General features: G+C 42.9%; 1 protein-coding gene across 2 annotated transcripts in view; it reads left to right on the top strand.

Annotated features, from left to right (window-relative positions):
- The first annotated feature begins 2,425 nt into the window (after window positions 1–2,425).
- rbfox1 (RNA binding fox-1 homolog 1) overlaps window positions 2,426–26,945 on the top strand; it is a 231,109-nt gene continuing 206,589 nt past the window's right edge. For both annotated transcript variants that reach the window (XM_086170547.1, XM_086170542.1), the window contains exon 1: window positions 2,426–2,549. The gene's annotated coding sequence lies outside the window, so the exon portion shown is untranslated. The remainder of the gene's footprint in view (window positions 2,550–26,945) is intronic.

Raw genomic sequence — 26,945 nt, 5'->3', positions numbered from 1 at the left:
GTGACACACAATATAAGTAATGGGCTGTCATTCACTCGGTGCAGCACACACACATACATGCACACACGCACATACACACTCACGCCTGCACCTCTGTACATTTGCACAAATTAAACCTGGCACAGTATCATTCATTCCTGCAATGTCACCCCGGTCTCTTGCTGTCTTATTAATGTTTTATGGCAGCAGAGTGCAAGTCTCTCACAAGTCACCAGGTCACACGTTTTACCAGGGTCATTCTTAATGAAGCTGATTTTTTTTTTTTTTTTTAATACACACATACCCACTGGCTAGTTTCGTCAATGAGACTCATTTAAGTCATAGTATATTACACCTGTTCCTTCTAAATCTTCTACATCCCCACTCTTTCATGCGCTCGTGTCAATCCGTCTCGCTCAAATGGAACATTTCCACTTACAGATCAAGGCCGTTTCAGACTGAATTGCAAATGAAGCTTAAAGGATAATTTCCTTATTTTCTAACCTGGGGCTGGCTTCCCCGCGTACATAGATCAGAATGATTGATAGGGACAAAGAAACAGCCGAATACAAGCCGAGAATGTTTTGGAGCCAGGATCGAGGACCAGTTGCTTTATTGACTGCAATTCTTTATTGATCCAAGACGGTAAATTCTAATCCACACATACAGTATATATATATATATATGTGTGTGTGTGTGTACATATTTACATATGTATGTATGTTTATATTTATTCATTTATTATCTATACCGCTCTATCCTGCAGTCAGAGTCACAAGGGTGCTGGTGCCTATCCCAGCTGTCATTGGACGAGAGCCAGGGTACATGCCAGTCAATTGCATATATAAATATATGTATATATACACATATACGTGTGTGTTTGTGCAAATATACATATGAATTCACTCTTTTTGTCTCTACTGAAAACTCTGTACCACATTCCGTGAGAGAAACATGCACACACCTATCCTTTCTGTGGATGGGCCAGGTGCGGACACATAACAAAGTTGGACCGACAGTAGCAGAAGCAAGCAGTTGTAAGTGACATGGTAAACTCTGCAGAAATACGCTCTTCTTTGAAACCGAACTCTTGGCAATCATTTCATCCCCGTCAATCAGTCCGAGGTAAATATCTTGGTAATTGACTTGGTCCCACACATTACTGTGTGTACTCATGAAAACAAATTGTGCATGCAAGATGAAAATGATTACCACTCAGGTGTTCAGAGCTTTGTCTCAGTTTTTAGATTACTGCTGCTTTGAGCTTGATGCTCTCTGGAGGAGGGATCGGTGGGCGGAGCTACAATATCAGCAGATTCCTGTGAATTAGGAAATCACAAATGTTGTTTTCATCCATTAGGATATGTTTACGTGGGGATTGTATTTGCCTGCCATCATTTACACCTGCAGTTCTTTAGACAGGGAGCGCTTTATTGGCATGCTGCCTGACCGCTGAGCAGCCTGATTCAAAGCAATTTAATGCTTGAATGGTTATGGCCAGACTGGTGTAGGCTAAAAGACAATTTCACATTCAGGCCCCTTGAAAGATAAAAAGGCAAATAGCACTGTAAGAATGAGGACAAGATTTGTTTGTAGACAAATGTATATTGAAAAAAAAAAAAAAGAATGTAGGTTGCATCTTCTCTTAACCTGCGATGCTCAGTTTATTTATTAATTTTTCAATATTTTCTAACCAAAAAAAAAAGGCTTTTATAGTTGTGATCCCTTCTTGATGATCCCTGAAAAACTTACTAAGAAATCATTTAAAATGACATACATTTGAATCAATATAGTTGAAATCCCAATTCAAACGAGACAGTGGAATATAAGGGGAAATCTATGGTGACAGGTGATAGATATATATATATACCCTTAATAGATGATGATGATAAATAATTCCCTTTGATATTTGAAACATATCAGACACATACTGGATAGGATGCTAAGAATATCATTTTATAAACTGCTCTGTTTGTCAACACCCGAATTCCCTTTAAAGAAAAAAACATAGTTAAATGATAGATTTAAATTGAAGGCAAATTAAATTTTGGCTTTTTCAGATCATTTATTTTATTTGGGCTTGTCAATACCTCACAACCACTTGCTCAATATTCAGAAACGTAATAAGTATAATCGTTTTGTTGCGATTTTAGTGAAAACAATATTATTCTTTAAAACCTAATATCATTTTTATTTTCAATTGTATCGAGTTGTTTATACATTTTTATGTGTATTATCTTGACGCTAAACAACATTCATTCGTCACAATTCACGCGAACCTAACTTATGAAAAAATTAAACCTCAAGATAAATTTCAACTTTTATTTTGAAATAAACATCCAGTCGTTGTCTGACACGCTTGTTGAGCTTTTATTTTGAAAAGCTTACCTATCAACTTCCGGTCTTGAGTCCGTCGAGCTTGACGGCGCCGGCGAGTGCTGGCGGAGAGAGAGAGGGAGAGAGACAGAGAGAGAGAGAGAAAAAGATAGGAGCGGAACCGGGAGGGTGTGCGGGTCTCAGCAGCTGCCGGCGTCTCTTCACCTCGGTGCGTCCAGCAGCCCCGCGGACAGGTGAGTGCACGGCGTGGACTGTTTCCCCGCGGCGTTCCTTCCTTACGTGGGTGGGTCGTGGTGGGCGTGGGCGCGCTTCACCCCAGGTGTCGGCGGTGTCAGGTCGCGCAGCGTTGATGGCCGCTGCCCCCCCGCCCGCAACCCGTCCGACCTCCTCCTCCACCCGGGGATGCTCTCTGGACCTCCGGTCTGCAGGAGCTTCCGGGCTCCGGAGAAAAGTTGTTTGCAGATGTGTGCGTGTGTTTGCGTGAGTCGGCGAGTCACTCAGACCTGCGTGCACGACGGACAGCGTGGGTCGTGCAAAACGTGTTGCACCGTTCCGGTGGCTTGTACTGCGAACCGGAGAAAAAGAAAAAAAATCTTGTGGGAATCGGATGAAATATAAGAAAACGACGTAAAAGTTGATGAAATTATGATTCAGTGCAAAACAAATTAAATGATCTGAAAACAAATGCAAAATGATTGGAGAACAAGGGGAACTATGTGAATACTATTTTGGAAGGAGGTGACAGTGGTTTAGAAACGACTTGAAACTGTGCCAGGAATAATATTGAAATTAAAAATAAGAAAAAAAAAAGAAAATCAATGTAAATTTAACAAGACATTTCCTGGAAATCTGTCAATAAATTCCTAAGAAATTAATTTAAAAAAAAATAACAACAACCTCAAATCAGTTTTAAAATGACCATGTTCTTATTTCTGCATATACAAAAATTTACCCAAATTAAGCAAGAAACTCAAAGTTTTTTACTGGAATCAACTCAAATTGAAAGAAATAAAAAAAAAAAAGAAGAAGAAAAAAAAATTAAAAATATTTGACTGTAAATTCATTTTGTAAAAGAGCCTTTGGAATTCACAAGAAATCGCTCGGAAAGTATGCCGGTGAGAAATTGAGAACGGTCTTTTCTCTCTCTCCCTATCTGTCTAATCCACCCATCTATCTATCTAATCTACCTATCGATCGATCTGCTGCACGGGTATCACAGACATCTTGAATCCCAACAGTGACTAAACAAAAGAAACCCCTTTTGGTCAGAAAGCCTGCGTGTTGTCTGCCTGCTTCTGCGGGATTCCCTTCTCATCTTTTCTGCTGTGTGGATCTGGGGTCTGTGTCGTGTTTGGTTTAGTCCAGGTGAGGAGGAGGGTGAGAAGTCGGGACATTGTGTGTGTGCGTGTGCGTGTGTGAGGCATAAAACACTCGTGAAGCATTCCTGCTGTTTTTTTGGTGACAGCTGCCATAAAACAGAAGAAAATGCCCCTATCTTCAAGATTTAGGCTTTTCATTTTTCTATTTTTCAGATGATGTATATCTTTAACTGCACAACTCAACCAGGGCTTGGTTTAAAATGATTATATTTTTAAATTAATTAAAATTATAATATTAGCTCAAAAATATGGTAAAATAAAAATATGAAAAACAACATGAAAATGACCTGGAAATGGCCTGAAATTAATGCTGGATCCATTTTCTGGAAGGACAGAAAAATATATACAATTGGTGACCCCTGAGGTTTCTTTGTCTGCTTTAAATGTAAAAACTCAATGATGATTATATGGCTTACTGAATAAAAAGACAATATATGCCTGGAAAAGAATAAATAGAACCCGGGATATTTGTCAGTATTAGTTGTCGCTGTGAAACAGCTCATTAGCATTGCACTGCGCTGTCGCGCTCCCGGTGACGTCGTCGGTCGGGATAAACAACTCCCTTATCTTTCTTTCGTGTGTCGTTGAGATAAACTAGCTGCGCTGAAACAAATCCAATCTGTAGGTGAAAAACGTGCACAAACGCAACTCCTCGCATGGCGACAATACATTACACGCACTCATTTGGCAGAGTTACCTGAAGAGGCAGTAACGCTGACTTTTAAAAGGGGATATTATTTTTCATTTATTTGATGTGAATACATTATTAAATACACATTTGGTTTTAATTATTCTGCAGAAGCAACTGGAAGGAAACAAAGACAATTAACTGTTGAACTGTGCGGCTTGTCTCTCCATTTCCACACACACACACACAAATGCACGCACACACGTAGCAAATGGAGAATAAGTGCCGCTGAAATAGTCCTGAACAAATGCAATATTTCCTCCAGCTTGAACTCGGGCTTGTGAAAACAGCTGCGTCACGAACTTACTGAACCTTTACAACTTCTATTGTGTTGAGTGTGAAGCGGCGGGCTGCACACACACTGAGTTGGGCACAAAGTGGGTGTTTTGTCTTCTCCCTGCACCAGAAGATAATTGGGCCAATTTTAGGTCGCCCTTGCCGACAATCGGCGGGCGCTCCCGACTAGATGCTGGTTGGAGCCAATTATCAAATGTTTGATATATCTGACTGAAAACCTGTCTCGTGAAGGAACAGCCTGTTTTACTTGGTCGGGGATATCATGTTACTCTTCGTCTGAAAATCCCGAAAAAAGGTGCGGAGACGGGACGTGTCGGTCGGCAGAGCTGCTCGTTGAATCAAACTCCAGTACCATTTATGGTTTCACCCTCTGCTGATCATAAAAACGGGCCGGTCGGGATAAAAGAGGGACCGCGTCGCCTTTTCGCCCATGAGTCGGAGATGTCGACGTCTTCACGGCGCTCCGCGGGTCACGAGTGTCAGGTGACACCGCTAGCTGATGGAACGCCGCATGATATTTTCACGTCAACTCCAGTCAGTCCCACACAGGCTGCTGAATCCCCTTTGCCTCTTCGCCGAACCCCAAGTTCCTCCTGATGGCCCGGTTAGCGCCTTTGGCTGCAGCTGTGGTGTTGTCAGTGTGTGAGTGTGATTTCTGCAAAAGTGACTGCCGTCTAGCATAAAGCGCCGTATAAGAGGAGAGCATTGTTCTTCTGCGTTTTTATAACGATCGGAAACAAGCAGTCTAACAGATGGCTGTTTGCAAGACATGAGTAGTGCTTAGCAATTAGCCCAAGTCCTCGTCCTGTTGACTCGGCTCCCATTCAGTTTATATTCACTAAGAAGCTTTATCACAACAATTTACATAAATCCAATATTTTATACATACAGCCTGAACCTGAAATCAGTCTTTTGAAGGCAAACGTATGAATAAGCCGGACACGAAACGTTTCACCAAACAGCTCCCTGCAAAAGCCTTGGTTATCGAGTCCGTGTGCGATACTGCAGTACTTTAATTTTTTTTTTTTCTCTGGTGGCTTCACAGCAAGGGTGTGTGCGGTGATAAGTTTTAATGCAACCTCAGTGAAATATCTTCTTTTGAGGAAACGCCACTTTTTAGTGCGGACGCAAACAAGGACGCCGTGAATATATTAACTGGAGATATAAGACCGTCTTGTCCAGTTGTTGTCAGCAAAGCACTAGGAATGGTATGATGTGGCGTTCAGTTCGCCAATCTTACCTCTTGTTGACCATGGGGTCATTTGAAAGTTTTCACAAAACCAACTCCCAAACTTTGTTGAGCCTTTGCTCAAGATGCCAAATGACTGAGTCTCAATTAAAGCTAAATGATGTATAAGTCCGGGTTCAGCGGAACGTGAACATTACCGGGTGTAAAACGTCGCTGAATGCGATCGCAGATGTCCAAATTATCAGAGCCTGCATTTATGATTGATGTCATGTGATAGAAAAGTGTAGCGTATTCAGGATTATATGAGTGTAAAAATAGATATTTGAAGCGTGTCGGGAGAAAGTGCTCCGCTTCGCTGACATCTTTCATCCGGTAAATATGCAAAGTGAGGTAGAGAAGCATCTGCTGTTTCGGCTCGCAACAAGCTGCTGTCATGTTTGGGGTGCGGGTGTGGGTGGGGCATGGTTGGGGGAGGGGCGTGTATTGATCGCCTCATGAAACCGTATTGCCGTAGGAGGATAGATCGTATGCCGACAGATTGTGGCTGCACTGGAGCAGCACAAAGTGAGTCCTGGGACGAGGGTCTACACGCCGCCGAAACTGTTCGGAGGGCTTCTATTAATACCGGAGGCAAGAGATGTTCACTTTCTGAATGGGCTGCGGGCCAACAGGAGATGACGGGCCAGGCGAGTGCCGTGTAAAAATATTACATTATGCATCATCAAGCTGGGGAAACGCGTCACTGTATTTAGTCATTCAAGTTGTGTTCTGCTGTCTGGAGGAAAAAAAAATCTGACAGTGTTTTTTCCCTAAATGGTAAAAAAAAAGCTAAAACATTTTTTTTAACCATGATACTTTAATAAAAAGGACTCGGTACTTAAATATGAATGAAAAAGACCTATAAATAAGATATGAAATTTACTCAGAAATATTTTATCTGGTATCTGAATATTTTATCTGGAATTAGCTTCAAATTAAAAACCAAAAAAAAGGCAATAAACCATTAGAAAATGGTTGGACGGCCAAGAAGTTGAGCGACAATCAGTTAAAGGTCACTTTTGATATATGTGAAATTTTACAAATGCCTTAAACTAACAAGGTGTTTGTCCAAAACTGAAAAACAAATTAACTGACAATTTAAGAAAAGATATTTCATCAAACATTCCTTAAGCCAAAACAAACAAGAAATGATGAATTGTTGCCCTCGGGGTCCAAGGCTCCAAATTCCAGGCACAGACTCAAAGTGTGTAGTTTCCAGAATGAGGAAACAGAAGCTAATAAAAATATATCAGTTGTTTCTTAAGTATTTAATGCATCAGAAGAAATAAAAACTGCCCAAATTTTACTTTCCAAGCGGCACGCTGGCACTGTGGTTTGTGCTTCTGCCACACGGCGAGGGGGTACGATTCCGATAGGAGCGGAGTCTCCATGTCTGTGTGAACGAATGAATATTTTGCTTTCCCTTTTTGGATGTTTAGTGCACGAGATCTATATCTCCCGAGTCTGACCGTGAAGAATAGCGAAGCACCGGTCTGCGTTTAGGATACCGAATCACACCCGAGAACATGCAAAGCAAGGAAATAAAGTCCAATCGTGAGCGTAACTTGAATCGCATCCTCTGTGGATCCCGGGAGCAGGGCGTCATATCAGCATTTTCCAGCTTAGCACAACAACAACAACAACAACAACAGAGAAAAAAAGAAAAGAATGACAGAACAACAATTGCATTGCATTAGACACGCTTTCCATCAGCGCTGACAAAAACTGTATTTACTGAGCCTTTCAGGATGTCAGCCAGGATGTGAGCTACCTGGCCGGCTGCTTCTTCCCCGCTGATAAAGCCGCAAAGCCTTTTCCTGAAGTGAAGCTGCCGATTAAAGCCCGAAACTTTAATTCCGTGTCGTGTCTCGGCACGCCGAGAAACATTCGCTCGGCGTCGTATTGTTTGATACCTTGACGTTATCGTTTCAAAGGTGGAGCCTTTTTCAATTTCTGAGGGAGGAGTGACAAATGTTTTCGAAAATTTCTCGGGAGCGGCTGTATGTCTCTACATACGTTGTATCGTGATTGACAGGCAGGTTAAACCCCGCCTCTCGCTGTGTTAGCAAGAGGCGTTGCCATGTCAACATGGCCGTGAATGGGATTTGAAAGCCTCGATGGCCATGAGGTTTCACTCATGTGAAAACTAATCTGCCTTTTAAATAAGAAAAAAAAAAAAAAAGGTTTGATTTCAATAATTTTGCATGATAAATTGATTCGGACCAAAACCCCTTTAAATCAGTTTTGCCCGAAGGGAAAAACTACATCTGAGGTTTTGTCTTAAATATCAGTATGATTGGATTTCCCCATGGCCCCTTTGATTGACAGGTGACCAATGCGGGTCAAAGCCCACCTCTCAGCCGTCGTCAGCTGGGATTGGCTCCATTACGTTCATTTTGGAATATATAGCTATATTCCCTGAAAGTTATATTTAAAAAAAAAAAAGACATGTAGTCAGATAGTGTTAATTGATTGTTTTAGGAAGGCTCTCACCATTTGGTCTCTCTTGGTTGCCGGGTAAACGGACAAACCCGCGGAGCTCGGGTTTCATTTCACTCGCTGTCCGTCTATTCACTCTGTTTTCCGCCGTCTCTCGCCGACGCCGAGCCAATAACAAGCCGTTATCTGATTGGGGGCGGGTTTGATTCAAGGGCAGAAAGTGGACGCCGAAGTGGAAATTTCTGCAGTATTGATCAAACCGGACGGTGTATTTACCTTAAAGGATAAACAAAGCTTGATTTGGGGGGGAAAGAATTGTTTGCTGTTGTTCCGGGTGGGGGATTTCACAAGAGTTTAGCTTATTAACTCATGACTTTTCGGGAGACCCGAGCCCAAATCATTAAATCCTTAAACAACAGGGCTGCCCTTTCCTGCGCTTTCAAACATCTTAGACACGCTCCTAACGACGCCGTCCATTGTCGAATTTCCCTGCGAAAACCGTAACAGCCATTAACGGACAAAGAGCCGGTCCACCATTACCGCCGGTCTCTCTGTTCGCAGTCATTTTCACCGACTCCAGGTGCTTTGCCACATGTTCTGTTTGTCCGGATGGTTGTACATCCGGCAAATTGCATCCAGGAGAGTCTTTGGTCTACAGCCCCTGGATTTCCAGAATGAAGTGCCAGACTATCTTGTATAAACCCTCGTATCAAGGTATAAAGTGTGCTGCCCTCCGTCCATCTACAATATGGTGTCAAAGGTGCTTCCGCTGCCAGGAACCTCTTGTTAGGTTTGTCAGGGTAATGAATGTCCAGTGGCCCCCACTCCTCATTCTACATGACGAACGGTATCTTTCATCTCTCATTATTAATATTTGTCGCGGCGGAGTCAACAAGAGCACACGCGCTCGCTCTCTCCCTCCCATCACTCTGCCTAAAGGGGCTTTTCCAACTCCCTCCATTTTCCAGGATACAGCAGATATTGCTCATCTTCTTTCACCACCCCCCCATCCCGCTTTTTTTTTTTTTTTTTTTTTTCCTGTCTGCCAGCAAGTGATTAAAATGTGGCTGCCACTGAGGAACACTGGCACAACCGGCAGCAGCTGAGCCCGGAATACGAAGCGCCTCGTTACATGCAGAGGAGCCCGACGTGGGTAGAAACTATGAAAATGAGAGCTAACCGCGTACATGTGTCCGCCGCGCCCCCGGAACGTCCTAATAAGTGGGAGCGTAACAAGTCACCGCGACTGCACAGCATCCCGATTCATAACGTGACCGTATGCTTTCTCATGTTGGAAGACCGAGTCGCAACAGTATCGGGTGACATTTTTCGGGAAAGTCTTTGTTCGCAGGGAAACCGCGCAGCTGCGGGGGAGAACATGCAAACCCCACTGTGGGACTTGAACCTGGGACTTTCTTGCTGTGAAGTTAACCGGAAATGTTTACCGCTGCGGCTGGAAATTACACATAAATTGAGCGCACATAAATATATGTGTACATACACTGTAATATGAAATATTAACACAGAAACTTTTTTTTTTTTTTTTTTGCTTTTAATTTGATATATACGGGTAACATCCACAAATGTGCATTGGAAATGCTTTTTTTCTGAACAGTGCCTTTAGCACAGCTGATGAAAAAGATAATATTAGATAACATGAGGAAAAGTCCGTCCATTCATTTTCTGTCCCCTGAAACCAATACAATCGTCTTCTTCGGTTTCGGAATTGAACGGCCCTGGAATTTCGCTGTAATTTCATGGATCTGATCTGACGAGGCTAAAGGTTTTGGCGGTGTGAAGCTCGCTACCCCCAAAAAATTTATAATTTTGCCATATTGTTGAAGCCACAATGTTCAAAGCAGAAAAAAAATAGCGGCTTATAGTCCGTAAATGACGGTAATTGAATATAAATACGTGAATGACATCACCTTACACAGTAAAGGATTATCCGATGAATCTTTAAAAACAATCTCGAAGTGAAAATGAGTGAGAAAGGCCCGGCTATGCAGGCGATCGCCGACAATGAATGGGTCGAAAGTTGATTTCTAAATTACCCATCAGACTGAACCGTTATTGAGCCGAAGTGTTGCGCTCCTTGTAATTTGTCAAAATCTTTTGTCACTCACTGTAGTGAAGAGCAAGAGACGGCGGGCGGGGTTAGAAACCCTTAAGCCCGCTTATCGGAACTTCTCCATTCTAAATGTGAAAGGCTTCTGAAAGTGTCTAATTTTCCGAGGGGAAAACGACCAGTTGCGCTTGTTCCCTTTTAATATCACAGAGACCATCGTTCTCGCTGTTACACCGAGATGTCAATGAAAAACATCAACAGTCACATCCTTTATTCTTTTAATTAAAAGTTGATTAGAAGATGGAATTGACTGGCATATCTCCACTTCCAATGGCTTCAGCAGTAAAAATCTTTCCTGACGGTCAGTAAATATGAATTAGGCGTGTGTGAAGGGCGGATGAAGTGATTTTACCGCGGCTACTCGGATCGGGAAGAATTTGGCATTCTCGCGGAGGAGGGGGGGAAGACGTTTCGGTAAAACCTCGGGTTTCCAGACCCCGGCCATAAGCACTGGCCGAGGATGATAGAAGCGGTCTCTGTGATGCAGAGAGAACCCCGGCGGTCGTCTCCCGGGGAACATCAAGGGGCATCTTGGTACCGGTTCTGCTGGGGGGTGCTGGGAGGTCAGGTTGTCTGGAGACATATTGGCCTCAGATAACTACAGCTGCTGTTTCAGGCTGGTGGTCAGTTACTCAGCCAACAGCGGTCTCTCAGGGGTTCGATGCACCGCGGCAATTCTCTGGTAGTCTGCGGGATGAAAAAAAAAAGAAAATCCCGGCCGTTTGGCAATCAGGAGATTTCTGGTTTGATCCGCTCCGCTTCTCCCCGTTGACTGCGTGTCCTTAAACAAGACAAGACCTTAAACAAGAACTCTCCGACTACGAAGCCCTTTGAGTGGTGCGAAGGCAGAAAGGAACCGTAAAAAGTCAATTTATCATATAAGGGAGCAAGGAGGGTGGGGAGGCTCCTCATTATGTGCTCGTTAAATCTCCTCTCATTATTTTATATGGTAATCCTGATGAATTAACATAACGCACGGGGAGGGGGGGAATTATTTTTCTACGCCGTGTAGCAATCTGGATGTATTGTGTTGTGCAAGTTAGCGCTCGGCTCCTTTTCTTCCAGGAAGACAGGTCATCCAACATCTGCCGCCGGAGAAGGAGGCAAGGTAATTCTCCCTGCCCTGTTTCTGACATCTAGGTTTGATAAAGAGAACCATCACTCCACACCGAATGCCTCAAAACTTTTGAACGCCTCGCGATCTTACCAACGCCGGGGTAGTTAGTAACCTTATCCACTCTTTTGATATTGACTCAAGCAATCAAATCATGGCAGATGATTATTTTTACCAGTTTCCGAAGACGTTTTGGATCTGGAAATCAGGCCTTACCTCTAATTTGTTTAGGTTTCCCGTAAAAGGGAGATTATGCATGTTGTTTTTGTCGACCGCTGGGTCAGTGCTGATTGGCTTGTGTGTACGATGCCAGTGACCGTTATCGCCTCGCTTCCTGTATCCGCCAGTATTTCCGCTCTCCAAACATATCGAAGATAGAGGGCGCTGGCACGGCCTCACAGGATCACGCAGATCCGGACAAAGGCGCACACCCTGTGCTCCTCAATGTTCCGCCCATCTGTTTGTCATTATCCAAATCGCCGTGTGTATTTTAGATTATCTTTGCGGTTTCTCGCGCAAAAAAAAAAAAAAAAAAATGTTATTTGCTGGGATTTATATCTGAAGCGTTTCTTATTTTGCTCTTTGTTCAGCGTGCCAAAACCTAAAACTAAGTTGCTCAGCTGCCTGGGAAGCCGTTGACATGACATTTTGTATTAGACGGACGACTTTTGAGTTGTAGAAGAAGAAATCGTGCATTTATGGTGAATTCTCATTGTGCGGGTCATTAAGGTCCCCCACTGTAATCAATAGCAGTGTCAGTAGGTGGGATACAGAAGGGAATGCTAACAAGCGTGGGTTTGTGTGTGTGTATGTGCATGCGTGTGTGCATGTGTGGATCTGTGCGTGTGTGTGTGTGTATGTGTGCGCGTCTCCAGCAGAGGTGCTGCAGCCTTTCATGCGATGATGGATTTGCTCTCAGATCTGGGCTTTTGAATCCAGACACGGTTTGCATTTATAAACAAGCATTAGGCTAATCTTCATGGGTTTCACGGCGCTGCAAAAGCAGCATCGAACACTTCCATCACGTGAAGATGAATGTAGTGAGCAGCCATCACCGTAGTCTATCTCCACTCCTGACAGTGATTTTTGTTCCTTTTTATTCATGAAGCAGCTCTCAGGTTTTTATTCTCGTCAAGGCAGATCGCTGGCATGATTGTCACGAGTTTTTTTTTTCTTTTTAAATACAGAAATGCATATTATTAATGCAGCCCGGTGCATTTTCTGTCTCTCGCAGAGGAAGTGCTGCAAATTGTTTAACATTTCCGAACAGCAGCCACGACGAGCCTCTGACGTGCCGTCCTAAAACAAAGCAAATGAATCGTAAAGTGCATTTCGCTGCACAGGACGATTCACAGCCCTCCGCAGACATAATAACAGCCGAGTACAGGCTCAGGAGGGCGACCGGTAATCTGTCCCGAACATTCTCATCGGCCGTACCGGTGCACTTGACGTTTTAGCGGTGTGTGTGCGTGTCTGTTAAGGTATGTTTTATTTTTCACCTGCATGCAGCGAAGAAGAATGAGCCCGTCAGAGCCAATCAGAGGCCCAGTGGGGGGAGGTCTTTGACTCGGCTTGCCTCTGACCTTGCTAATCTTCCTCAGGGAGAGACGCTGACCAGTCGAGTCGCCTCCCAATAATATCGTCTTGATGGGAAAAGAGAGGAAAAAAAAACATTAACCGTAAAACAACATGGAAAGGTAACGTAGGTTAGAGTACACGGTAAAGTAGCTCCCCCTGTGACACGGCCGCAATGGCAATGCGGACCCCCGCGTGTTTTCGGTGGATCCAAAACCCCTGTGTCCGGTCCACCTGCTCTACTATGCATTCCTACCCGGTAATTTTCAGCCGACACCCTCCCTGGTCTAAACTCCTGGCCTGCATTTCAGTGATTTCAGGCAGCGTAAAGTCATTTGAATATTTATTAGCCTCAACAATTTGCTCTGTTTCAGCTGCCGTAGTTCAGTAGTTAAGAACCTCGCGGTGGCTGCATTTAAATCCAGACTGGTGATTTGGTGGTGTAATTAAAGCTCGACATTGACACGGCGTCACAAAAGCAAAAAAAAAAAAAAAAAAAAAAAAAAAAAAAAGCGCCCGCCATCTGCGTTGGCTACGGCACTGGGGTCCAACCGAAGTCGATGCAAAAACACAAACAAGGCCATTTTTCGGCAGTTTTAACCCCTCCTGATCCCCCGTGTTTTGCTGGACACAAACCTGGACGACCCCAGATGACCCTCCCCTGTCCAGGCAGGAAGCAGCACGTGCGCCGTCCCTGACCGCAGCGGCCACGTCGGCCCATCTCCCTGCGTGCCGTTCACTCCCTCGCGTTTGCGGCAGTTCATTTACCGATTCATTTGGCGAAAGTTTGCAGTTGAAAGAGTGGCTTCTCAGTCTTTTGTCTCCAAAGCCTTGGCCTCAGCATCTCCAGCGTGGGATGTGGATAACTAAGTCTCCCACAGGTGGTTTTCTGGCAGCTAATGAATCAGAGCCCCCCCAAGTGTGACCCTGCCTCCTATAGCCTACTTAAACCTAACACCTCTACACCATTAGTGCAAGAGCAGAGTGAAGAATGAAACAGCCTCCCAAGTTACTGCAATCACTTGTTTACTTCGTATATTTTATTTTAACTATTTATAACGGACCCACGGCAAGACAGTTTTCCCCGCTGAATGTTATTGATGGACAACTGGCTCGGCTACGGGAGGGGTTTGGAGAAAACAGGCAGAGGGTATGATTTGGGAATGAGAGACAATGGCTCAGAATATCCAACCGGGAAAACAAAAATGACAAAAAAAAAAAATCGTCAATATATTATTCAAAAAATTATAAAATTACAAACAGGCATCAGTTATTCTTTTAAACAGAAACTTAAAAACCCACCAGTTGATATTTTATCAAATTATAGCTAATGGTATGTTTATTTCTCAAATGTATTCAAATTTTAATTTTATATGAAATGAATATCTATTTATTTTCATTTTTTTACACATTAATATTATGAATATTATAATAATATATTTGTGTGTCTTTATAGACATATGTATACATGCATGTATATGTGTGTATACACACACATGCATGCACACACTCACACACACACATATATATATACACACACACACACACACATACATATATATATATAATTGTGATAATATTTAAAATTAACATTTTAGTCCCTGATTATGATTATATAAAAACATTATAAACTATATGAAGAAACGTTACGATTTTTCTCCCAGGGTTTTATTTGGGGTCTTAAATGCACTTGTAATTGTTGTAATTGCACTTCTTTTCATTATTTGGCACTTCTTAATTTGAAGGGACATTGACTCTCGGAATTCCCAGTTTTACTTAGTCGTTCTCTAGTTGTCAGTAAGTTCACCGTAAACGTGACTAGGGAACGATTAAAGTTGTTTAAGGTGTTTTAAGACACAGGAACCCGGTTCAGGGAGGCTCATATTTGTACAACGTGAACAAAAGCACCACTTAAAACGCAATAACAATATCACAAACTCGCAACACGTCCCACGATATTTTAAGATCCCTTGCCCAACTATCACGATTTGAAACGTCCCATCAGAAGAATATTTAAGGGGAAATATTGGCAACCAAATTGGTTCACATGGAGGCTATTCATTGTGTGAATTCAGGATATGATGAAAAAGAAACGCACGCACAAATTGCAGCACCAAACAGCAGGACGTTCGGTGGAGCGACATCTGTGTTTTTGGAACAAACAGCCTTTCAGCTTGAAAGATTGTTTCCCATTATTGTTAGCAGTGGGGATTCTTAGTAATGATGCCGCTCCAGATCAGCACCTTGGCCAGTGACTGCAGAGCTGGAGCCTCTAAATGAGCTGTTGTAGTTAATTAATTTAAAACCGTAAAGTAGTCAGTCATCAGGAAATCATATTTTAAAATACTTGAAATAGTATTTGGAGGTGACAAAGGTGAAAATCCTTCTAAAAAGGAACGAGAGATGGCATGCCAACATTTAACAATAACGTTTTTCGCGGCCAGTATCTGTGCAAAATTGAGAACCTGTCACGATATGGATTGTCTTATAGCTCACTATTGATGTGTATCACAATAATGCATGTTTTTGATACATTCCATTTTAGAAAAGGCATTTTTGTAAAGTACATTTTTGAAATCATCAACAGACTTCGAATCCAAGTAATGACGAAATGACGAGGAATTGTCAGTTAATTAGACACTGACGTCAATAATTTGACTCTAATTCCATTTGTCGATATATATTTGTTTCAGCGGCAGTAATGTGCCACATCTGCTGGGAAGTGGAAGTAATGGCTCTAAAAGCTGTTTGATAGCTGCCATTAATCAACAGGTGAATAATGCGATTTTGCTAATACAGTTTCTGGCTCAATGCATGACTCAATTACATACCCCTGTTGAATTTTTCCATCTGCTGGACCAGATGTAGATATAAATTGACCTGATCTAACTTGAATAAATAACTTAAACGGGAGCTAGGATATGTATGCTCAACGTCGAATACGTATATGGACGCTTGGCCGTCCGTTCGTCGGGCAGTTGTCGGATGGATGTCGCCAAACGCAGCGTTGTCGGCGGAAGTCATTGGGTGGGGCGATGTTGTGTAGCGCGACCGGCGAAAGGACTAGAGAAGAAGAAGGCATTGGTGTAAGTCGAAGAACAGTTGTTCTGCGCAGACCGGTGCCGTCCACCGCACTGCCTCTTTGTTTCTCTTTCTGAAACGGGACCTTAGAAGTTGACTGTCAGTCATCCAGGTCATGCTGAAATCCTCTTGCTGGACTTCTGGACTTGAATTTCATCATCCCGCTTCCGAGAGGCTTCTTCAGTTCTGATGACTTGTGGGGAGTTTCTGCATTGTAAGTTTCTGCATGGAAATGTAAGAGTTGATCGGCAGAAACTAGGTCTAAGGGGGTTGCTGTGCTAATGTGGGTGTCATTTGTCAGGACAAAAGAGCAACTTTTGTGGGAATACCTGAATTGGAATGTGAAAAGGTAAAGTTAGACAAAGGAGTGAAACCTGTTTGATTACATGAACCGAAGCTCATGTGGAAGTTCCCGATGTCCGGGTGTGCAAATTTGTCTCGGTAACAGCAATTACGAGACGGATTTGCACACACGGACCAGACCCACCTGCACCCTCCGAACTACCAGGAAAGATTCACCACCAGAACCAGACCTCGGTTCTCTTGTTGTCAGTATGTTCACGGTAAACATAACTTCCACACGAGCAAATCCGCCTCGGTATTACAATTACCAAGACAGATTTGCACAAACGGACACCTTTAACTTCCATATGAGCCTCAGTTCATGTAATCCAACAGGCTTCACTCCTTTGTCTAACTTTACCTTTTCACATCCCGGTCCAGGTAATCCCACAACGGTTGCTCTTTTGTCCCAGCGAATGACACCCCCGTTCACATAAAAACTCCCTTAGACCTAGTTTCTGCCGATCAACGCTTACATTTACATAACACACCACCGTCACCTAGACCCACCTAAAACCCCGGCAGTTATATTCGGAAACTCCCCACAGGTCATCGGAACAGGAGAAGTCTTCTGGGATGAGGGGTTAAACATCTTCAAGTGAAGAAATTCAAGTCCATTTGCCAAGACAAGAAGATATAGACAAAAAAAATAAGCTTGGGAAATATGTCGACAGTGACATTTTACAATGTTTGAGATGGATGTACCTCTTAATGTACATACTGTGAGTATAAATGAGCCTTAAATGCGGAAAGCAAACAGTAACACAACCTTAATACCCTTAACTGGTCAGTAAAGTGGACCATAACAGTTTAATGGCTTCTCAGCTCAGCGCGAGGGACTGAGGTAGAATGGAAAAGATCCTGCACACACCGAGAAACAGAGGAGACTTGCTGGGGGCGACTGTTTACATCGACACACCTTCCTGCTTGGCTCAACATAGAGTCCGTACTTGAACTTCAGGCGTTGGCCCGAGATCGGCAGGTCGGTCGATGACGCGGCGGTTCGCTCTCCGGCCCCACGGCAAAGATGTTCCCTGTTCAATCCCGGTGGCCGACATGAGGTTTTTCTTTCTGCTCTCCCCCATCGCGTTCTCCCCGAGCCCTCGTGGGTTCCACCGCTTCCTCCAACGGACCCGAAACATCCAGCGGGTTAAACGAAGAATCTCAATTTTTCATCTGTGTGATTGAGAGGGCGAACGGTTGCATGTCTGCGATTGACCAGCCATCAGTCTGGGGACAGCCTGGATCGGCTCCAGTCTCCCAGCAGCCATGATTTCAAGATAATGAATGAATAAATACAAGGTTAGACATTTTCTTCCGGCCAGCTTTGCAATATTCGCCGGCTCGTCTGGCTTTTTCTCACGCAATCACATCTCAGACTCACCACAATGCACAATTTAAATGTTGTTACTCTTTGTGCTATTCCGTTGGGGTGGAGGGTGGGGAGGATGGGAATGGCTATTCCGGCAAAGATTGAATTCGTAGAAGGAAATATCCATTCAATAGACATTTTTATATTGTCCGATGATATATATCACCGAAGCGCAGTGCGCTAACTTCGACACCTGAGTATGATTTGCCGGTGTCTGGAGACGCCTCGGCCGTGGGCTCCGAGGACGACGCCTTTTTGCATAAACACATACGGTATCCCCAAAACACATTGAGCTCCACCCTCCCCGCTGCGTTCCCATCCCATTCTCTTGCTTTTCAATCTCGGCGTGCGCCGTGTGACTGGAGGAGCCGAGCACTCCTCATCCCTCGCATGGCAATGAAGAATGTGCCGAAAGCCGCGCCTGAACATCCGAGAGGAGATAGTGCCACTTTTACAACAGCCCCACCTTTAATAAGGCACTTTTTCCAACCTGCTTTACTCAGGGAAGACTAATGTTTCCTTTCAAATGCATTAGCATTTTGATAAGCCTGGATGGAGACTCTGGCTCACTCTCTCTCCTGCTGCAGCGATAAGGGGGTCCAGCTTTATGACAGCATGGAGTAATTGGATCGCAGCACTGGAGAAGACAGTGTTTGGACAGGAAGGGGGAGGGAAAGAGCTCCTTCGCGTAGATAAAGTTTGCTTGTTTAAATACGAAAGACAGATTCTCGAGCAGGGGTTCCCAAAGTGCGGGATGGGAAATCAAAGAAGATTAGATTAGAAGTAGCCTAACAAAAGAGGAAAAATCAATAAATTAACTACTAACCAGCCCTGTTTTGCAAATTGAACTGTAAATGCATGTAGAGTTACAAAGTTTTTGACAGTTTGTCCATATGTCCCATGGATGATGCCACTTGCAAATAAGAATGAAAATCACTATTAATGCTAAAATAGATCAAATAGAATAAAATTGTGTTGTTTTTCAAAGTTTTTGACAATTTGTCAATTTGTCCCATAGAGAATGCCCCTTGCAAATAGGATATAAAAATCATTATTAATAATATATATATATTTTAACATAATAATTTAATAATGAATAAAATATCAATGGTACCTGCATGTAACTTATGTTTCCAACCGCAGATCGATACACAAACATAAAAATTGGTCAGAAAAGCGAAGAAATAGCACACTTTCGTTTTGTGTGTGTGTGTGTGTGTGTGTGTGTGTGTGTGTGTGTGTGTGTGTGTGTGTGTGTGTGTGTGTGTGTGTGTGTGTGTGTGGTGGAGAAATGTGCACACAGGCAACATTTTTATGCCTCAATCTTGCTGGGGTTATCGGGGGATGCGAGTGTCTGGCACCTTTATTCGTGGGGTCAGGACCCTTCTTTCCTTATACACTCGGCGTGTAACAATACAAGGCTTGTGCCCCTCGGGGTCGCACTATTCCGTAACATCAAAATTTGATTGGCCGATGATGCCCGGCGTACGTTGCAATCAGTTCGCGGTCCGGGCTCAAGTGAAAGTCTTGTAATACTCGCAGCGCTGCTCGGGGCTTCAAGGTGCCGCGGTGATTTCAGATGTCATTTCTTATATAAGAAATCCCAGCTCAAACCCGCGAGAAAATGACCATATTAGTTTTCCGGCTATCCACAGGAACACGCATTCCACGTTATTGAATTCACAGGCTAGCGTCGCTCCACTTTAGCTTGGCACTGCCTCCAAGTACACTCCGGAAATTGAGAGAAAAAGCTGTACCCACGACCAGTTCAGGTTTAAACGTCAAGGCTCGCCTGATCCTCAAGCCTGATGAAAGAAAAATTTTAACTAGTTGAAGATTGTTAAAGTAAAAAGCGGCTAACGTTATCAAAGAAGAAGGGTAAGCAAAAACACTGGTGAGGAGATGGATTTGCAATACAAAAAAACACGCTTTTAGCCTGTATTTATTTTCAAGAGATGCAAAAACATTTGTTGAACTACTTACTAATTTAACAGTTCACGTAAAATAAATAGTTGCAATTATGTCAGTTCTTTGCATAAAATTTGTTCGTTTGAAAAACAGGTTATTAATTTATTGCTAACCGTCAATATTGGCTGCATTTTAATCAAAAGGACTCCTTTTTTTCCTTCTCTTTTCAGCTTGGCATTCAAAGAGTTGTCAAATACCAGTTTTTAGAGTAGTCTTGGTTTTAAAAAAACATGCCGGCGCAGAAACAGCCCTGTCGGCGGCAGCCGATGGCAGCAGCTCCGCGTATGTATTCAATCATCTCAAACGGAGGCTGCGGCCCAGTGGGAGAAATGTGCTGCACGGCGAGCAACAAGATGATGACAGCCCTAAAAGCCTGCAAAAAGCAGGTTAAATTAGCACCGTTGTTCTCCCATGGCGTCCCAATATGAGGAAGTGGAAAGAGATTCTCTGTCTCTCATGCAGCCGGAAAGCCTGGGTTCATTTTCCATCACACCCCAGATAGGAGGCATCGAGGTCCCATCTTGAGACCATAAATTATTGGACCGTATTGGAGTGTCCTCAGTTGGTCTTATACGTCGGTAGCCCAGATTTTTGACGAATCTCAAATTCAAGCAAAATATCCCCATCAATGATGCCATAATTGGGAAATTATTCAGCAGCAGAAGCAGTAAGACATACAAGGACAAGGACAAGACAGTGACAAGCTAAGAATGAAAATTAAAAAATAAAGTAGAATGAGGGTAAAATAAATTCTGAAGTGTAAAAGTTTGAATATATTTTAAAGTAGTTTAAAATATACTTTAAAATAGATTTATTTATTTAATTAGATGAATTATACAAAAAGAAAATAATTATCCAGGATTTTATTTCCTCCTTTCTTTATTATATCTATACAGCTGTCAACGGGCAAGACAGGGGTGAGCAATTATTTTGGCTGGCGGGCCACATTTCTTATTTAATTTTAATGTGCGGGCCAACTGGGTATCATGAAAATTGCAATTTAAATCACATTTTTTGGCGACTTTTTGGCTACTTTTTGCTTTTACTTCAACTTTAAAACCATTAACGATCGCATAAATGTACCTACATTCTTTTATATGTAATCATCCATGCAAAATTAATCAAATGGAAAAATAAGGAGTTTCTAAATTCAATATTGATTGATAGTACTTAATATTCAAAGCAAATAGATCGACGGACCGGATAAAAAAAGCAAAACGCCGTAAAATGCCCGGATCTGCCCTAGATGGTCGCCGGTCCATCACAGGGCCACGTATTGAGATCTCCAACCATTCACCCTCTCATTTGCAACGTCCTGCAAGTTTCTCGATGAGGAAAACATGCAAACTCCACAGAGAAAAGCCCCCCCGTCGGACTCGAATCGGGGACCTCCTTTCCGTGAGGCTGAAGCGGTTCACTGCACCACCGTGAAACCCTGAACACGCATATCGATTGCAGTTATTATTAATGATTATCGATTGAGTTCCTTTTAAAAGTTTCTCAGCTCTCTTCCTGTTTTGCAACCAGAGGGCATTTCACAATAAAAGGCGCAGAACAAATAGAGAATTAACTGTTATATTACTTTTTAATGTGACTTGAGGGATGGATTTTCTCCTCATTTTGCAAATTAATTATAGATTAAAATGTACGCGAAACATTTTTCTTTTGTAGTCCAACTGTATGAGTTGCATGTCCTTTTTTGTTTTGTGTGTGCTTTTTCCACTTGTACACACACACACACACACACACACACACACACAAACACACACACACAGACAGACAAATTTAGCCGGGCATCAAGTTAGAGGGTTTTTACATGCTGTTTGATGTTGCGTCCTGGCTGGTCCTTCTTTAGGGATTGTCTCCAACCAGATGGATCTGGCAGCACAACATGCACTGAACACATGAGATAGCTTGGACGAATCTCTCCACTGGCTCCCGAGCGCAGAGTGAATAGAAAAGAGAGAGGAGAGGGGAGAGAGAAGAGAGAGAAAAGGGAAAAGGAGAAGCAGCGTGTGAAACGGTGCAGCACATCAAAGGATTTTGCAATGATACAAACAGAGGCAGCAGAGAGAGACCACTGCTAATACTGGGTTGTGTGTCAGTACGTGAGTGTGACTGTGTGTGTGTGTCTGTCTGTCTGTGTGCACGCCTGATCTCCCTAAGACTCTTACTGAGCCAGCCTGAAGGCTGACACCTTGAAATCCAGCCAGTAAATAAGTGAGCTGTCTTCAAGCCTACATGCGTTCAGTCCTGGGATTTCCATCATCCACACAAACTTCGTTGAACCTGTGCATTTGGGCTGAACGTGCCCACACACACACACACACACACACACACACACTTAATATACATAGACCCCCTGAAGAAAAGGATAGGAAATTATGGATTAAGTGTGTAATCCAAGTTCCTGCTTACTTATGTCAGGTTGAGAGTGTGGAGGACATTGAGTATCAAACCATTTATCGATATACAGTGATCCCTCGCTATAAAGCGGTTTACTTTTCACGGTTTTGCTACTTCACGGATTTGCATCGTGCATTGTGTTCTGCATTCTGATTGGCTAAAAAGTCACTCCGCTTCTTCTCTACCCGTGCGTCAATAACGTTGCAGTTTAATATGCACACGTACGTAAAACAGCTTGCCAAATTTACATTACGTACGTGCAAATGCTCTTGCAATTTCGAGTTTCTCTAAAACCCATAATGTTTACAAAACGCTCTGGACCGACTAAAGCACCTGCGGCAGGACCCAAAAGGCAGCGGAAGATGCTATCTATCGCAGATAAAGTTAAACTTCTGGACATGCTAAGGGAAGGTAAAAGCTATGCGGCTGTCGGTCGGCATTACGGAATTAATGAATCATCCGTTCGTTCCATAAAGAAGGAAGAAAAAAACATAAGGATGACAGCAGCAATGTATAATAGAGTATTTAATTGTATAATAATTGTCAAAAAAAAATAAAGGTTTGCTACTTCACAGATTTTGCCTATCCCGAGTTCTTTTTAGAACGTAACCCTCGCGAAAAACAAGGGTATACTGTACATCATTATCTACTGAGACGGAGGTGCTACAGAATACATGAATTAATGGGGAGAATAATGACTTATTGTTTCATTTTTCACTTTTTAAATTATTTATACATTTCAATTGTCTATGTCTGACACGGCATTGCTGATCTGACCTTTTAAAGATATTATTAAGAAAAAAAGACAATGATTACTTCCTGGTCATTACCCTCAAACTGTTGATTCATTATTCATTAGGATAAAACTGGATGTAGATATAAAGTTATGAATCACAATTATACTGCCTACCAGTAATTTGTCCTTCCAACAGACACTTTATTTTTGAAAGCGGGTATCTTTGCTAATCAGGCTGTGTTTTGTCATTTTTTATTGAAATTTCCATTGCTCTAATGACTTCCTGCTCGGCCGAATCTGTTATCTGCTCGATAATACGGCTTCCATTTAAAGATAGGCTGATCGGGAATTATCGCGTAGCAGAGTGGAGGAAGACGGAAAAATGGTTTTCGCTGGCCATTTTCGGAACAAATATTCTGACATAAAACGAGTCGATATGAATGCCAGAATTCTCGAACGCAAAGAAAACTCCCGTGTTTCCGGTTCACGCCGCTTCTGCTCAATGATGGGAGAGATTTCGCCACCTGTAGCCGCAGGAACCGCCCGGATTTAACCCAAATGGCAGTTTACTTAGTCTTTTCGGAAATCAGTCCTCTTATGCGACTTTCTTGTATGACAGATTCTGTTCTTTATTTCTAAATCTAACCTTTTTTTCAAAGAACTTCTTATGAAGTATTGCTAAGATTACTAGCAATCATGTTGACGTTTTCCTCGGGCCTGGATGAAGTACCACTACTACTACTATTACGACCGAATCAATTTTGGTTTTCAAACATTGCCTTTAAGAGCGAATTCAGATAATTAGATCACTCACAGTTTTGTCCATTTGCTGTTAATTTGCATAAGGTTTGAGCTGGTCAACCGCAATAGCTCATCTCTCCATATGTCTGGTGACAGTACCGGGGATGCTTGGCGGGTTAATTTGCATAGGAAATTAATTGGAATTGGAGAAAAAGGCACATCCAATGGTCACGTCCCACGAGGCCCCTCGAGATTTCATTTGCTTTTATGTATGTATTTAAAAATTCAGCCGCTTTGTAACACATGACAAGAAATGTGGAAATCCTCCGCCTCTAATGATCACAAATGTCGGCCGCTCGCTCCCTGAACGATTGTTGATGAGTTGAACCCCAATGAAGGACAGTGGCCACCTCGTGCATCTCCTGTCTTCAATTGTAATTATCTTCTTCTGGGTGGTTTTCAAGATGGCGAGTTCCCTTCTTCCTGGTACTGACGGATGCACACACACACACCGCACCATTTATCTCCTGTGAGACCAATTACCCATCGACTCAAAAACTGGAACTGCCACAGCTGTCAGTGCCAGCCATGTTGCCACGGAAGGATGGCTGCTTCAGTGGGTGTGTGCGCACATACACGCGTGCACGCACGCACGCGCATGCACACACACACACGCAGTCCTCTATCTTCTGCGAGGACTGATTTATTCTCAGCCATCCCTACATGGAGAAATGATGTTGGCGTAAAGCAGGATGTGTTCTGGTTAAAACCGTGTGTAAAGATGACATGCAGATTATCCACCTCTCAGCCACATGCATCAAAACTGGGTTCCATTTCGTGTGAAGACTTAAGAAAGTACTAGAGAACGTTGTCATGGCAACTTCAGAGATAGCTTGCGCCTTTGGTTAGATAACAGCTATTGGAGTTTATGATATGAAGAAACCTACTCACCTAACCGCGCAATCGACAGCGGGATCTGTGCACGTCTGTGTCCAGGCAATCAGATGTTAGACTGGATGCTTGGATCTTCTCCCCTCAGGCAGCCAGAGGCACAAACAATAAAACCCCTTTGAATCTCTTTGACTCCGTTTCCCGCTTTGTATCCATTATTTAACGCATATAAACTGTGAATCGGAAACACGACGTATAATTTGAATGGAAATTTTAGTTCGGTTTTATGCTTTTAAGTGGTTTATGCGGAAATTCATTTTGGTCGACGTTACCGGGACGTGTAACATTTGTTGGTTTGTTCAAGTTGCTAAGGCCTACATTGATAAGGGCTTCTTGCAGAAGGGAAAAGACTAAGAATAAATGCCCATTGATGGTTATGCTAATTTTTTTTCTTCGCATCTCGGCGAATATAGAGAGTTCAAGTTTCATTTTACTCCGTGGCTCAGGGAATAACAGACCAATCACAGCCAATTACCTGAGGCTGGGCACGTTTGATATGACGTCTGGGCGGAAGCTGCCCAGGAACAGGAATGCCTGATGGCGCCGAGGTTTTTTTTTGTGAACACAAGGCTGCTGCCCCCGTCAAAGTGGATTGGATGCCCTTGATGGTTCATTCGGTTTAGAAGATAAAGGAAAACGGAGGCGAAAATTTTAACCGAGGAGACGGCAGAGTTCACTGGACCTCTGACGATACTCGGCTGCAGCAAGTCCCTTAGTTCTCCGTAACTCTGATTGGTTGTACTGTGGTGATTTCTCCACTTTCATCCATCAGTGTTTGGCGTTTATCTGTTGTTGTGGACTTCTGGGAGTCTGACCGGGGTAATTTGCCTTGACGATCTGACCAGGTGATGTTTTTCTTTGGAATAACCGAGGTCCCACCTCTCGCATTATACTACATATCCACACACAGCTGTCAAACAACAGTGTTTAGATGTGCTCTATTTTCATTCATCCATTCATTCATTCATTAGCAATATTGCATCCCAGATGTCGTTGCCGATAGGTAAGGTTTTCCCTTGACCGGTTGCCAGTTGTTCACAAGGTCACAAATACAGATATACAACCATTCGTCAATCACTCATTCACACATCTGGACAATTTAGAGTCTCCAATGCACCTCGTGCATGTTTTTGGACTGTGGGAAGAAGAAGAACATGCAAACAGAGAGGCCCCCGTCAAATTCGAACGAAAGACCTTCTTGCTATCTTTCAGTTAGCTAAGCATACTTCTACTACAAGACAAACAGTACGTTCTTGAAAGATGTGGAACTGATCGAGGTAATAGTCTGCATTGTATTTGACACTGAACTCTGTGACTGATGATGGTCAAAATGTTCTCATTTGGCTTCACCAAGTTTTTGAATTCCCTCTGTGTATGAAACAGCCTATTATGTCGCTGATAAAATGCCCATCGGTGCAAATAATCGTCGTTTAATGCAAAACCAGGTGGTCACATTAAGATATTTTGGGTCGATTGTGCATTTTTACTCGGAGCTAATCTTTATCACGATGTAGAAAAAGAAGCTGGCATAGAGAAAAAAAAATTATAATAATAATGCTGTATCATTATGAGTATAAATCTTACTAATGTAACTTTTTCAGGACACAGTGTTATTGCTCTTATATCCCGAGGACCTGCAAAAACCTCTCCGAAAATCTCAAAACCATTTCTGGCCCCTCCATTCAGCAAAACAGGTCATTTCTTTCAAGTCTTTGCCGGCCTTTCTTCAGATTAAACACAAACTGCCATTGGAAATTACCCAGATTGTTTCCAAGGCAACGGTCTTGAAAGGATTGCGCAAACAATTTCGTTTCCTCATTTACGAAACCGATAATAAAGTGTACGCGTGAAGGTTCTCAGTCGTCCAGGTCAGGGCGCTCGTTGGTGAGGCTTGTCATGGCAACTGGGTTCGTTTAGTTTCTCGGAGATGTTTCGGCAAAGGGGCCAACTGTGGGAGTTCTAGATGTAGAAACACTAAGGAGGGGTGGAAGGTGGTGGGCGGAGGTTGGACAGACCTTGATTGAACCCGAAAGTCTTGTGTTCAGGGGCCTTCAGGAACAGGTAACTATGCTCGGGTCACCTTAGCTGGGATTTGAATAGGGTTTGTTAGGAAACTAACATTATCAAATACGGTCTGTAAAATATCAGGAATATTTATGGCTCTTATTTACATCCATAACCCTG

This window comes from Fistularia commersonii, chromosome 23 (assembly GCF_037954325.1).
Source record: "Fistularia commersonii isolate RoL2024-O1a breed Wild chromosome 23, RoL_Fcom_v1.0, whole genome shotgun sequence".
In the NCBI taxonomy this organism is placed as follows: Eukaryota; Metazoa; Chordata; class Actinopteri; order Syngnathiformes; family Fistulariidae; genus Fistularia; species Fistularia commersonii.
Note: the sequence above shows the minus strand (reverse complement) of the source record. Positions and strands in the feature narration are given on the sequence as shown.